The 13,797-nt window shown below is 47.8% G+C and overlaps 1 protein-coding gene across 2 annotated transcripts in view; it reads right to left on the bottom strand.

Moving 5' to 3' along the window:
- Nucleotides 1-13,797, bottom strand: part of Fbxw8 (F-box and WD repeat domain containing 8) — a 108,175-nt gene that overhangs the window by 18,373 nt on the left and 76,005 nt on the right. The window lies entirely within an intron of this gene.

Below are 13,797 nucleotides of genomic sequence, written 5' to 3'. Positions count from 1 at the left end.
GACCAGGAAGCCTGGTAGTAGTGGATTTTAACTGTATTGTATTTTTTTTAAGTTTTTATTTTTTTTTTTAGAGATTTTTATTTATTATGTACACAGTGTTTAGCCTCCACATATGCCTGCAGGCCAGAAGAGGGCACCAGATCTCATTACAGATGGTTGTGAGCCACCATGTGGTTGCTGGGAATTGAACTCAGGATCTCTGGAAGAGCAGTCAGTGCTCTTAACCTCTGAGCCATCTCTCCAGCCCTTAACTGTATTTTAATAAGACTGCCTGAAGATTTGAGAGTAAAACAGTCCCACTGGTCAGCTTTACAGACCAGATTATGATAACACACACCTTAATTCCAGTAGCCACACTAGTTGCCACAGAAACTGGTTGGGGCATGCCTTTAATCCCAGCCCCAGAGAGGAATATAAAATGGGGGAAAACAGCTCTCAGATGCAGTCTCCTGAGATTCCAGGAGGCAGGATCGCCATTTCAGACTGAGGTCGAGGTAAAAACCAGTGCTGGCTGTTTTTTCAGATCTTCATGTTGAACCCCAATTTCTGACCCCGAGTTTTTATTAATTCGTGTTTCACCTAGCAAACAGCTTCTCAAAGTGCAAATCAAGTCTGTTACCAAACAGCCTTTTGCACATTCCATTCGCTCAAGGGAAGCAGCACAATTCACAGAAGCCCAAGGTGATGGGAGCACTGAGACCAGAAAGAAATGAGGGAGCCTGGCCAGGGGCTACTATGGGGACACCTGACAATGCCAGGTGGGGACCCAGCATCTGGCAGCAGAGAACAACACACAGCTGAGATCTCTGTATAAAGCTAAGCCTGTGGGGTGACAGTGGGCCCATGTCTGGAGCAGCTCAGCTCAGCTCAACTCAGGGGAGCACAATGCTCCCCCAAACCCAGAGCTATCAGACCTTTGTGGGACCTACAAATCAACACCAGTCATGCATTGGCTCACAATAAAGGACAAGTCCTACAGCCGAGACAGAGAGAAGCAGAGATGGGATAACAAGGTACTGGCCGTTTCAGGTAAAGGCCACAGAGTCAGTGTGTAGAGAGTCACCTACCGTGTGAGAAGCACAGCAAACTGAGTGTGTTTGAGAAACTGAACCCAGATTCTAGAAGTCATGGTAGACGGACAGGCCTGAGGGTGAACCAGGGAGCAGGAAGCTGGTTTTGAACAGTTCCTCAGTACACACGCAGAGAGGTAGATGGGAGGGAGTGGGGAGCAGGAAGCTGGTCCATCACACATCTCACCTGAGCTCCAGTGAGCAAATGAAGAAGCTTCAACAGGTACAGACTGAGTGTTTTCTACGGCTGAGGGAAACACCAGAAATCCCCAACAGGAGAAATGGAAATAAATCTATATGAAGATGCTGGAGGGAAACCACAGGTGAGGACCTCGTGCTGTGGTTCTGTTGTTTCTGAGACAGGGCCGTGCTGGGTTTCCAGGTTGGCTCAGAACTGGATGAGCCAACCTTCCAACAGCAAAGGAGGAGAAGTCCTCTGAGGGGTGAGCAGTTCCAGCCACTTTCTCACGAGCGTCAATGGATGTCAAAACCAGCAGTGTCTTCAAGGGACTGAGCAATCACCTATCAACCTCGGACAATGGCAGTCTGGCCACACGGGCCTTTAAGAGGGATGGGAAAATGAGAACATTTTAAGTAGAAACACAGCTCTGGGCTTCACTAGCAAAGCAAATGAAGAAATCACTCCAGAAAAAGGCCTGCGAAGTTGGGAGGGATAGTGACTCAAGTAACTGTAGAGACATAGCAAACACAGGCTGCACAGCGCAGCGTCAGCACTGCGGGCAGTAACACAGCAGACTTGAGCCCCCACTCCAGTGCAAGGCCGGAAGTGAGGGAAATGTCCCATAGTGACCAGATGCCAGCCACACAGGCTGAGTTCTCGGTGATATGCACGACCTGTAAGTGCTGTCTGCCCATGGCAAGAACAGCAATCTTACAAAAGACCTGCAGTCTGCTGCCCTCCCAGCCGGTCAGCTGCCCTGGGCAGCTCTGCAGCTCCCTAGGTGCATCTCTGCAAGAACAGGGCCACCACCAATGGTCATTTTTATAAATACAGAAGATAGGAAGGGAAAGGACACATTATATATCCTGGTAATGACAAGCAAGACATTTCACCCCAAAGCAAGGTGTGCACACTACTTTACACACACAGCAGTGTGTGCACATTGCTTCACACACACAGCAAGGTGCACACTGCTTCACACACACAGCAAGGTGCACATTGCTTCACACACACAGCAAGGTATGCACACTGCTTCACACACACAGCTAAGTGAACAACCTGGGGAATTCACAGGTGAGCTAAGATTTTTAAAAGAATGAGAAAGATGGACAATTGGAGAGGGCAAGGAAGCTGGGGAAAAAAGTAAATCACACACAAAACAGCCAATAAAAAAATAAAAAAGCAGTTAATATACATGAATAATGGATGTCCGATTTAAAAGCAGTTTACTCTGATATGATGTAATTTTTGACAACCAGCCAGAGAGACGATTTTAAGTCCTTGCCAGAGATAAGTCATCGCGTGAGGCCTGGCGCGGCCGTGTCTGTGACCATGTGGAGAATGACTTTCACCACTGCCTCAGAGGTGACTTCACTGTTGGCAAACAGAAACCTGCCTCTCAGGTGCCCTGAGCAGCACCCCAGCAAGACATAGCACTTGAAGAGATGGCTCCCCTACATAAGCACAGCTCTCTGAAAACAGCCCCCCAACAGTTTCCATGACACACTCTGGCACTGTCTTGCGCTCACTCACACAAAGGGAAGAAGCTTGGCTGCTTTTGTATTTAAGTTTTAATTGGAGTGACAAGCCCAAAGGCCAAGATATTTCAGGGATGGGACGGTGTTGCCGAGCATCGCCAGGCACCGGGTAGGCAAGGCCTGCACACACTCCCCACTACGTGCCAATGCACCTGCAACCCTGGCTGTTCCAGGACTGGGCTCTTCCTGGGAAGGCAATGCCAATCACATAGGCTTGCCAGGCTTGGGGCTTTGTGATGTGGGCAGATGTCTACAAAGGACCAGACCGAGGCCAAACCAACACCTACTGTGACCTAAGCCTGAAAGGAGCCAGAGTGAGTGTACCCCTGTGGAGTCCAGGACGTGGTCTCCACGTCTCTCTCCTGACACATGCCCAGGGTGGTGCAGGACAACAGGTCTCCTCAGAGCAGCAGCAGACACCGCTCCTGCCTGCTTCAAATATTTCCTTACAGAACCATCACCACAGGGAAGCGGTGAAGATGTGACCACCAAGAGCACCATGAGGGGGACACAAAGTGAGCAGAGAACGCCTGCTGTCCCATGCAGATTAGAGTCACAACGCAAACATCTGGGTGGCCTCATCCCAGATGGCGGCATGCTCTCTAAACACTCATAGGCATCAGCCACACGTGCAGCATGAGCTTTAGAGGGAGGAGCTGAGCTGCATACCGGGACACGGACTCTTAAAGTAAAAAGTCTGCATGAGCTTTAGTGGGAAGGTGACAGGCAGAAGGGCTGGTGATCAAAGCTCTCTATGGCCTACAGACTGAAGACACTGTCTAGGAAACTCATTTGTCTCATTACCCTTTCTTCTCACCAGCCTGACTTCTGCTTCAGCCCCAAATTAGACAGACAGAGGCTCAGAGAGCAGACCAGCAGAAAGCTCCTAAACTAGACCACAATGCTGGCCCCGGGGGCCTGCAGAACTGTGTGGCAACTGCCTCTCCCACAAGCCCTTCTGAATATACTCCAGAATCTCGACCACCCAGAAGAGAGACACACCAACACCTGCACTTAGCCATCAGGAAACTGAATTGAAAACCATTTGAAATAGCTTGCCCCACATTGTGCAGGGAGCAGCTGGGAAGACCAGGCAGAAAGACCCGGTCTTTCTCACCCCAGCTACCACACTGGAGTACCTCTTCCTGGTCCCTGCTCAGAACGGGTGCTCCTGAGAACAGTTGTGTGTACAGCACTCTGGGGTCACAGCTCCATCTGACTTCACGAGGGCTTAAGTGGGGCCACCATTCTCCCCACTGTTCCTACAAGGAGATGGAGGGACAGAGGGTACATCCCTTGCGCAGCTTGGAGGTTCTGGAAGTAGGCTTTGAGCCTGGGGGCTAGCCTTCAAAGCTCCTACTCTTTCAACCTCTACCCAAAGCCACCAGAGTGCAGGCCCAGCAGAGTGTCAACAGCAGCACGACCTGGCCAGGCCACACTGATCGCCAGCTCTGTTCCTGTGACACAGCAGGACCTCTGCCCTCCACTGCACTGCACTGCTTCTCTTCGGCCCTCAGCTGTGAGCCTCTGGTCTCCTGTCCACCAGTCTAGGGTGGGCTGCAGTGCAGCAGCAGGGTTAAATGTGAGCTTCAGGCGCATGTGTGCTGACGCCAGGAGAGGAACTGCAGGGCTGAAGCTAAGGCCTCTTCTGAAAAGACACGGGGAGAGGGAAGTGGTGGCATCTGCCAGTCCTGGGCAGGAAGGAACCTCACATTTAAAAGGGTGCCATCTCTGGGCTGTGTAGAGAGACTATCTTGTAGGTATGGGTGGAGAGTTGGAAGCTAAGGCCTGACTTCAAAAGGCAGGCTTCTGGCAAGAAGCAGGGCCTCACCTAGTGTTTGGCATAAAACTGAAAATACACTTGGTGTATGTGTGTGTACCAGGGAGTATGGGGGGTGCACGGGTGTATGTGTGTGTGCCAGGGAGTATGGGGGGGTGCACAGGTGTATGTGTGTGTACCAGGGAGTGCAGGGGTGCAGAAGTGGGGGTGCAAGGGTCGAGCTCTGGAGGCGTTTCAGTGTGCATTTCAAAATCTCTTGTCAACAGGGGTATGAGCTCCCATGGAAACAGCAGTTCCTATGCAGCCCACCATAGGAACAGGAGGAGCTCAGGCTAGTGCCTAGCCTTGACACTGACAAGGACCCGAAGAACCTGGATATGGAACTGAGTTTGGGTACACTAGGTTGACCCCCATCTGCGGACTATCCTCAACCCGGGGAAGCGGTGGCTCGATGTCAGGTCATGGCAGAGCTGCCTCTGTACAGATGGCCTCATCTTAATACTCTGCAAACCTCATCACTCTGCCTGAGTCCTTTAATTTGGCAAGTGACTGCTCAAGTGTGAGCTGAGATAGAATTTTCCTCTGCCTAGCTGCAAGGGAATCCATCCTGCAATTAACTGCAGGGCATGTTATGAGGAGCAGCTTGGTGCCCATTAGCAGTGCTTGTGCAACTCAGTAACTGATATTAGTGCAAACCCTACTCTGAGCTAGGGCCTTAAAAGACAAAGTGTGGGCTATGTTAATATAGTCTTCTGGTGCTGTCTCTACTTTAACAGCTGTGTGTTCTCTGAACACAGTAAACAGCCCATGTGCTGTGTGTCCTTGCTCTCCCACCCTCTCTGCGAAGCTTATCAATCTCCACCGTCTTGACTATGTAGGAGCATAGCCACTGTTTTCTCTGCTGGAAAGAGGCAAACATTTCCACCAGGCCCCCTCAGATCATGACTAGCCGAAAAACATGCTGATTTTTAACACCAATAAACCTAGCTGCTGTCTGGGCAATATTTATCCCAAGACTCATCTGGCACAAAAAATCAAAGCCATCCCCATCTGTGCTGGGGAAATAATCACAACAGTCAGCTCCAAGTACAGTCTCCCATGTGTGTGAGATAGTGAACCAGGACAGGAATTCTACATACAATCGGAGAAGCCACTGGAAAAATCAGACCCTAATAAAAACCTAATCTTAATTCAAAAGCCTAATAAGGGGCAATAGATACCATATACTTCAATATAAAGCTTTATAAATTTGCTTAATGCCTTCAGAATACTGTTGAGCTTCTTTACAAATCAGGAACTATTACAAATGTCAGTGGCATCCAAACTATACAAGCCTGTGTGGAGACAGAAGCCCTGCCAGCAAGGCTGTATGGTGACTCAGCTCCTTATTAGCTCATTCCTTTAGCTCCACAAGACTCTTCCTACTCACAGGCTTTTAAAAATCCAGTCTCAGGAAAAGAAACGGATCACTGGGGCTCCAACCTTCCTGGCCACCCCAGGCTCCCGTCCTCAGGTCTGTTGTCTTGACCTGCACAACCCCAACAACACCCCAATGCTAGTGGACACAGGAGCACCAGTCATGTGCTAAACACCACCCCAATTTCTCAATCGGGAAAATTGATGTGGGATCCAAATTCCCAAATATTGTTTATAAATGTTTAAATGTATACATTTAAAGGGGGATATGATATAAAGATGAATACTTTGCATTGGAATGGATCTTGGTTTATTGATACAAATTTAAGGTCAATTTTGTTGTACTTCTGCTCTTGACTGTTTGTGCAGCTCATTAAAAATGTAAAGAATGATTAAGAAATACAAGTTAATAGATAGTCATCTATAATAGTCAAGCTTGTAGCCATGTTAGTTAGGTTTTATAAATGTTCAGAGATATAGTTCAGATAGATAGGTATTCTTCAAACCTTTAAAGACTTACAGAATATGACATTTAAAAAGTTTTAAAAACTTAAGACTCTCCTCAACAGTGAGACATGTCTGCTCCTGGAAGCACCAACTTACTTCAAGAGGACGATGGGCTGAAGAGGCTCCTTATGGAGTTGGTTAGACATTTGGGCAAAAAACTGCTCTTGTCAGGACTGCTTGATGATATGCTGCATAAACTGGACGTGCAGGACCCACAGAGAGAGGACTGCTGAACTTGCCTAGAGGTGAGATGATCCTTCAGGGTTCCTGCTTTATGAAAAAGTCTGCCAGACATTCTGCAGGACACAGAAGAAAGTGACTGACAAACTGCCAATATAGGCGGAACTGTATTTAAAATTTCCTGCTTCATGGAAAAGTCTGCTGGATACTATGGGCCTGTAGGCTAAAGATGGATGTTCCAATGTTACAGAAGAACTTTGGGTGACTGTCCAGGCAGCAAGATGTCTCTGTCAATTCTAGAGTTTTAAAAGTTGCTTACAATGCACTTCTTGCTAACTTAGGTAATATTATATGCTTCTAGGGTCTTTAACGGAGTTAAAGAATAGTTATAGTTTTCTTTAGTTATGATAAAAGATAAAATAAATATAAATATTATAACTAATTCTTGCTTGATAAATATTTTGGTATATGTAATTTTACTATGTTAAAGCTAAAACTTTCCTTTTTATTTAGACAGAAAAGGGGAAGCGATATGGGATGTCCTTCGATATCTGTGTTGCTTTTATTGGTTAATGAATAAAGCTGCTTTGGCCTACGGCAGAATAGAGTAGGGTGGGAATTCCTAGCAGATAGAGGAGAAAGGAAAGCAGAGTCAGGGAGACCATGTAGCCACGGAAGGAGATAGACACTGGGGAACTTTACCGGTAAACCACAAGCCTCATGGTAATATATAAAATAGGAATGGATTAAGATGTAAGTGTTAGTTAATTTAATAAGAAGCCCAAACTAACAGGCTGAGCAGTGTTGTAATTAATACAGTTTCTATGTGATTATTTTGGGTCTAGGAGGCCAGAAACAAACAAGCAGTCTCTGCCTACAAATAATCAAGGCAAATATCTTGCCCAAAGTTTATCTGACTCCAAAAGCCCTGCTCAAGCCCCTAGTGAAAGCCACCGTTCCCTGTATAAACCTTCCACCATGTTATTTCACCCTTCTAGGAACCAGGATCTTAAACAATGCTTAATGTCTTCCACAGAACCCTTCATGCTGCATGGCATTGTGGATGCTCAGTTCTAAGTCCTCAGAGGCCTCTGAGTTGAGTGGGGCTGACAGTCTAGAGCAACCCTGGGGTTCTGTGGCAATACTTCAAGGTTCTTAGTAAAAGCTGTGGAGTTTCATTATCAATAATACCAACAATATCAATTATTGGCATTATTTGAATACTAAACCTGCACAAACAATCCTGAGTGTTCATTTCTCATCCATTTATCTTTGAGACTGTCAGCACTCTGGAATCCCCCAAGTTCACTGTGTTCATCTCTACCAGAGAAAACACCTCTGCATTGCTGGTCACTGTAAAAGAGCACAGGTCGAGAACCAAAAGAGAAAAACATGCTCCATTCATCTCTTTCCAGGACCCCTCAGACCCTGCACAGGCCCATGCAACCAGCCCACTGATGTGACAGAATGCAAGAATGCTGAACTTGTTTCCTTCTGGGGTTAGTTAGCTACCAACTCCCCAGCAAAGAGAGAGAGAGAGAGAGAGAGAGAGAGAGAGAGAGAGAGAGAGAGAGAGAGAGAGAGAGAGCAGTTAGTTTAGGGTTGAACATGAAAATATTTTATAAAATTTCAATGTTTACTTATTTGCTCTGCATGTGAAGTATCAAGTCTTGATTCTCAAAAACAGAAACATCAACTAAAGAAAAGCTAGCTCTCTGATCCTGGCAAGACGTGGCAGAGAGTGGCCCATCTGCAGCCACACTTTGACCCCTGAGGATCCAGACAGATAGCTAACCCTGTGGCCAGTGCAGACAACTAGTCCCAAGTCTCTTCCTGGCTGCACGTGGAGTCATTAGTTCAGAGACTCGAGCAATTATTTTCTATCATAATATAAGCTACTGTAGCCCAAGGCAGCCTTCTTGCCCAGCACATTCCAGCCTGCGATGACTTCACCCCTCGCCCTGATTAGAATGCACGCCGTGTGATGCTTAATACAATCTGCCATCAAAGCCAAGTGCTTCAGAACTAAATTGGGAAATATGTCCAGATACATAGAAGGATGCTAAGAGCACTAAGTGGGGCTCCAGCTCCCTTTATGAGGCATGAGACTCATTGACAGCATGATTCCACCACGGCAGCTCTGCCTCTGGCTGTCCACCCTGAGAGCACAATTTAATTCAGGCAGCAAAGGGATTAATAAAGGTAGCATGCTATTATAAATGACCACAGAAAGGAAAGCACTGCTGATGAATTCAGAACTATCACACACACACACACACACACACACACACACACACACACACACACAATCGAGAAGGCTGCCTGAGCATCAAGGGCCAAGTTTAGAGCTGCGCTGACTGCACTGCAGTATAAAGTGAGATGGTCAAGACACTTTTCTTCTGTTACTTCTTTTTTTTTTTTAAATTTATTTTATGTACATTGGTGAGAAGGTGTCAGAGCCCCTACAACTGGAGTCACAGACAGCTGTGAGCTGCCATGTGGGTGCTGGGAATTGAACTCAGGTCCTCTAGAGGAATAGCTAGTGCTCTTAACCACTGAGCTATCTCTCCAGCCCCTCCTTTTGTTACTTCTACTGTCACCTGCCATTTAGTAGTGGCTACCTCTAGAAAATGTACCACAGAAGTCTGAGAACCCAAGAAAGGACATCAAGAATTCAGAATCCATTTCTGACAGTTGAAAGACCTCTGAGTAGCCCCTCTTATTATGGGGACGCCATTCCTGTGCTGTCATTCCTGCCCGCAGCAAAGAGCATGGTCCACAGACAGAACACACAGGCCTTGGCACCACTCACCTAACTCAAACGTCATGTGGCCATCCCTCACTAACAAAGGAAAAAACTATTCAACAGATCATGGACCCCCAAAGAGTACCCAACAAGCAGAGGGGAGGCACGCAGCAGTGCATGTCAGCACTCTTTCTGCTATGACCTGGCCCAGGAGGGTCACGTGACGCTAGTGAAGCCATGTGGCCTGGCCGCTCATCTTCCAGGTATACTGATGTGAAGTATGAACGGAACAGCAAAGTCAGCCACAGCTTCACACCCCCCCCCCAACCACAGAGGATCCTGGGGAGCCGTGCCGGTCCCCTCAACCGCACCCTAGCACAGAACCAATGCTGTCAATGTCATGAAGAAGCACACCACTCTGCCCCAGCAGGTCCTCAATGAGTAGCCCACCTCCTGGTGCCGATGGTGAGGTCACCCATCAGCTGCAATGCTACAAAGTTCCAAAAACCGACAGAACAATACCAGGGAACTCTATGATGTGTCTTACAAAACTACCCCAACAGACTTCCCTGCAGGCAAAAACAAGGTGCAAAACTGTAGCACAGAGTTCTACTGCTTATGCTTGTTGTCCTGAGACAAGGTTCCTCTGTGGAGCCCTGACTGGCTGGGCTGGCCCTGAACTCAGAGGTCCACCTGTCTGCCTCCAGAGTGCTGGGACTGAAGGTGTGCACTACCACGTCCAGCTCCACCCACACTTTATAGAGGAAGGATGGCACTTTGCTGGGAAGCTGCTCATGGTCCATCTCAGTTTGCCTAAGAAATGGGCATCACCAACTTGGCTCCAAAACCAAAAGACGGGCAGGGGATGGAGAGGACCTTGGAGGAATCTCTCAGCTGGCACTCCTCTCATTTGAACTTCTGAATCAGGAGGATGCTTTATTAGAATAGAAGTGCTTTAAAAAAAAAAAAAAAACAAACATTAGGGGCTGGAGCAGGGGCTCAAAAGTTCAAAGCACTGGCTGCTCTTGCCAAGGATCTGGATTTAGTTCCCAGCACCCATATGGTGGCTCTCAACCATTTGTAACTCCAGTTCCAGAGGTCCAGCACCCTCTTCTGGCCTCGTAGGCACTGCATACCATAGTGCACAATATACATTCAGGCAAAACACCTGTAACATAAAACTTAAAAATCCAACTTCTAAAGGAAAGCTAAAATATAAATTAGACATTTTTTCTGACTTTATACAACCAAAGAAATACTGGTATATCCTTGTGGCCACCAGCCTTGACCTCCAAATCAAGCCTGGGAATAACCGTCCCATGGGAGTCCAGATGTGCTGAGCACTAACTCTCTAAGGCCTTCTGCATGCACCACAGAGGACAGCCTGCTCTCAAGCTCAGGCAGATCATCTTTGTAAATGGCTTATTAAGAGTTTAGTCACTTGACGGCCCAGTGTGGAGAAATGCCAGAGACACACTGATGTGGTGAGTATCCGTGACGACCACATGACAGGCTGGCTGGTTTGCTGGGTGGATGGAGTGTGGATGCTGAAACACCATTACTCAATGCTCATGCAGCTGTGGTGCCTGTAAAACACCAGTGTGGTCAGCATGTGGTAAAACGCATTGCCCAGTGACCAGGAACAGCACCCCTGGACACGCCGACAGAGAGTTACAGAGTTCTACTCCTGACTAAAATCCATCTCAGCATTTGGACTTCAGTGTGTCCTCATCAAGGCTCAAACAGTCAAGTATAGTTAAGCCCCAGGTACAAATGTTCCCATAAAAGCCTTCATCTGAGTCCCAGTTATAGAGGCCAGAGGCACAGACGCCCCCACAATGTGTGCACAGCTCCAGGCAGACCTGCTGCTAGGCAGCTCATAGCAATCTAATAAATGGCACAGTGGCTTGCATTGCCAAATTGAATGCACATGGCCAAATCCCAGTGTTCACAAACGGCACTGAACCTCCATGACACGGTTTAACCATCACATACCAGTAACCGTGATTAACACCCAGTGCTTCGAGGAAGCAGAAGACACAGTGAAGAAAAGGAGATGCTCTGTGAAACTAAACAACAGGGCCGACGGGGCGCCTGGTCCTCGTCTCCCTCCCCAAGTGGGTGGCATTGATGTTGGGGGAACATCACCATACTGAGGTACGCACATCTGCACGTCTGACTGCTCCCGTCAGCATGTAAACTGATGGGCTCAGTGACACTCGTGTGATCAACACACCTCCATGCCTCACTTTAAAAGAGCAACAAAAACTAGTGAGCAATGCGCAGGGTGGGACATGTTTAAGCATGAATTTTAAAAAAGTGAATTTCTTACTGAGCTGACTGTACAGTCAGTGCTTTTCACTGGGCCGGGAAGTCTGTGAGTGGAGGGGTCAGTGCAGCCGTGACAGCTAAGGAGCAGGACCTTAGGAGTAACACGGCAGAGAAGAGGAGCAGAGTCGAGGGCGCAGCTCAGTGGCAGAGCCCATGCTTATTAGCAAGTAGAGCCCTAAGTACCAAAAGAGAGAGAACGATTAAAAATACCAAGCCTTCAAACAGATGAGGATTAATGTTGCCAGCACTTGACTTCACTGAAAGCACTAAAAACAAATGAGGTAATAAAACTGAGGGCAAAGCAGACAAAATGAGCCATCAAGTCCTTCCCCTAGAAACCAGAGACTTTTCAGAGTGGAGGAAGAAAACCTCAGACAGCTCAGACAGAGAAACAGGTCCCTCCTCCTTGCCCCTGCCTGGGAAGTCACTCCGGCTGCTGTCTTCCCCTCAGGTTTCCCAGCTGTGACCCAGAAGGAGTGTCTGTTCTGGCACGTGGACTGACCCAACACAAAGTGCTGCCTTGCAGAAAGGCTTTTGCAGCCACTGACCAGTCTTCTTGTTTGTCTAAGTGGAAGCCCGGATGCTTCCGCTTTTGAGTACTGCCCCAGTGGCACCTAACAAATCGGTATCTGACTGCACAGCTCACGTATACTGGGAAATGAAACGCAGAAACACCATGGGAGCCTGGGTCCAAGTGTGAGCAGCAGAGAAGAGAGAATCGCACCAGGGCTAGCAGAGGAGCACTGATGTGAACCAAGTACTCTTCTCCACGGAGCCGAGCAAAGCTCACTCTGACATCCAAGGGCACAAGGCACGCATGTGGTGCACAGAACACAGGCAGATAAACGACTCTCACATATAAAATATATTAACCTAAAAAATGTCTAAGAGAGAGAGGCACAAGGAGGTCTAGGCAACTTGGCTTGAGGGGACAGGGCTACACACCTTATGTGCTGAGTCTGCCTCTCCAATCCACACCACAGATGTGTAGGAAAGGGAACTCCTTCATTAGAAGGAGCCCTAGGCTCAGATGTTCCTTCCCAGGAAGACCCCGACTGCCAGTGGGGTCAAGAGCAGGCAAACCAGAAGGATCCTAAACAAACAAAAGCTCACCAGCCTCCCCTGAATCTTCCCATCAGCCAGCTTTAAGACGGAGGACTTGGCCTGCAGTTGGGAGGAAAACCCTGCAGGGCTAAAATACAGTCATCACCTGAGAGTTAGCGAAGACTGTCTGCTTACATCAGCAGGCACTTTCATGCAGCTAATAACTACAGAAACTGTAATGGAAAATTTTCTTTTCTTTTTTTTTTTTTTTTTTGAAAATTTTCATTTCATTTCCTGACTTCATCACATTATTGTGTGCATGGGACACATAAGCCATGGCACATGAGTAGAGGTCGGAGGATAATTCTGTGGAGTTTGCTCTTCTCATTCCAGGGACAGAACTGGGGTCATCAGGCTTGTGCAGTAAATGTCTCTACTTGCTAAGCCGTCTCACTGGCTGCTTTAGAGTTTGGCTACCTACACTGTGATGCATATCCTAAAGACAGACTGCACAAGGATCTCTGCAAGTCAGTATGTGGTGTAGCACTCCCCGAGGCAACCCAAACAGTGAGGGTGGCCTACATACATGTGCATCAGTGAGAGCATTGGCTACACAGCCTATATGAGCTCTAAGCACATGCTGGAACTCTAGGGCAGAGAGCTGGGCCATGAGATATGAAACACTGTCTGGCACATTGCTGAGTAAATGCTAGGCACAGAACAGGGTGCATACCACGACCCCATGTCTGCAAAGACCTGCCCCTTGTCGACAGATGTGTCTAGGTATGAAGACACTGGGAAATCACTAATAATCTACTGTGTGCAGTGGAGAAGAAAATCTTCACTCATGTTCCGTTCACTTGCTTGATTCTTTTCTGCCATGCTAGTCCACTGTCCTAACAGCTGGAAACAAGAGCATCAAGAGTGCAGCAGCCAGGCATGGTGGTGCTCACTGCTATTCCGAGCCCTTGGGAAGAGATGGGGCACAAGGCTACATAGTGAGT

Source organism: Alexandromys fortis, unplaced genomic scaffold, assembly GCF_014885135.2.
Source record: "Alexandromys fortis isolate MF-2015 unplaced genomic scaffold, M_Fortis_MF-2015_v1.1 scaffold_90, whole genome shotgun sequence".
Taxonomy (NCBI): Eukaryota; Metazoa; Chordata; class Mammalia; order Rodentia; family Cricetidae; genus Alexandromys; species Alexandromys fortis.
Note: the sequence above shows the minus strand (reverse complement) of the source record. Positions and strands in the feature narration are given on the sequence as shown.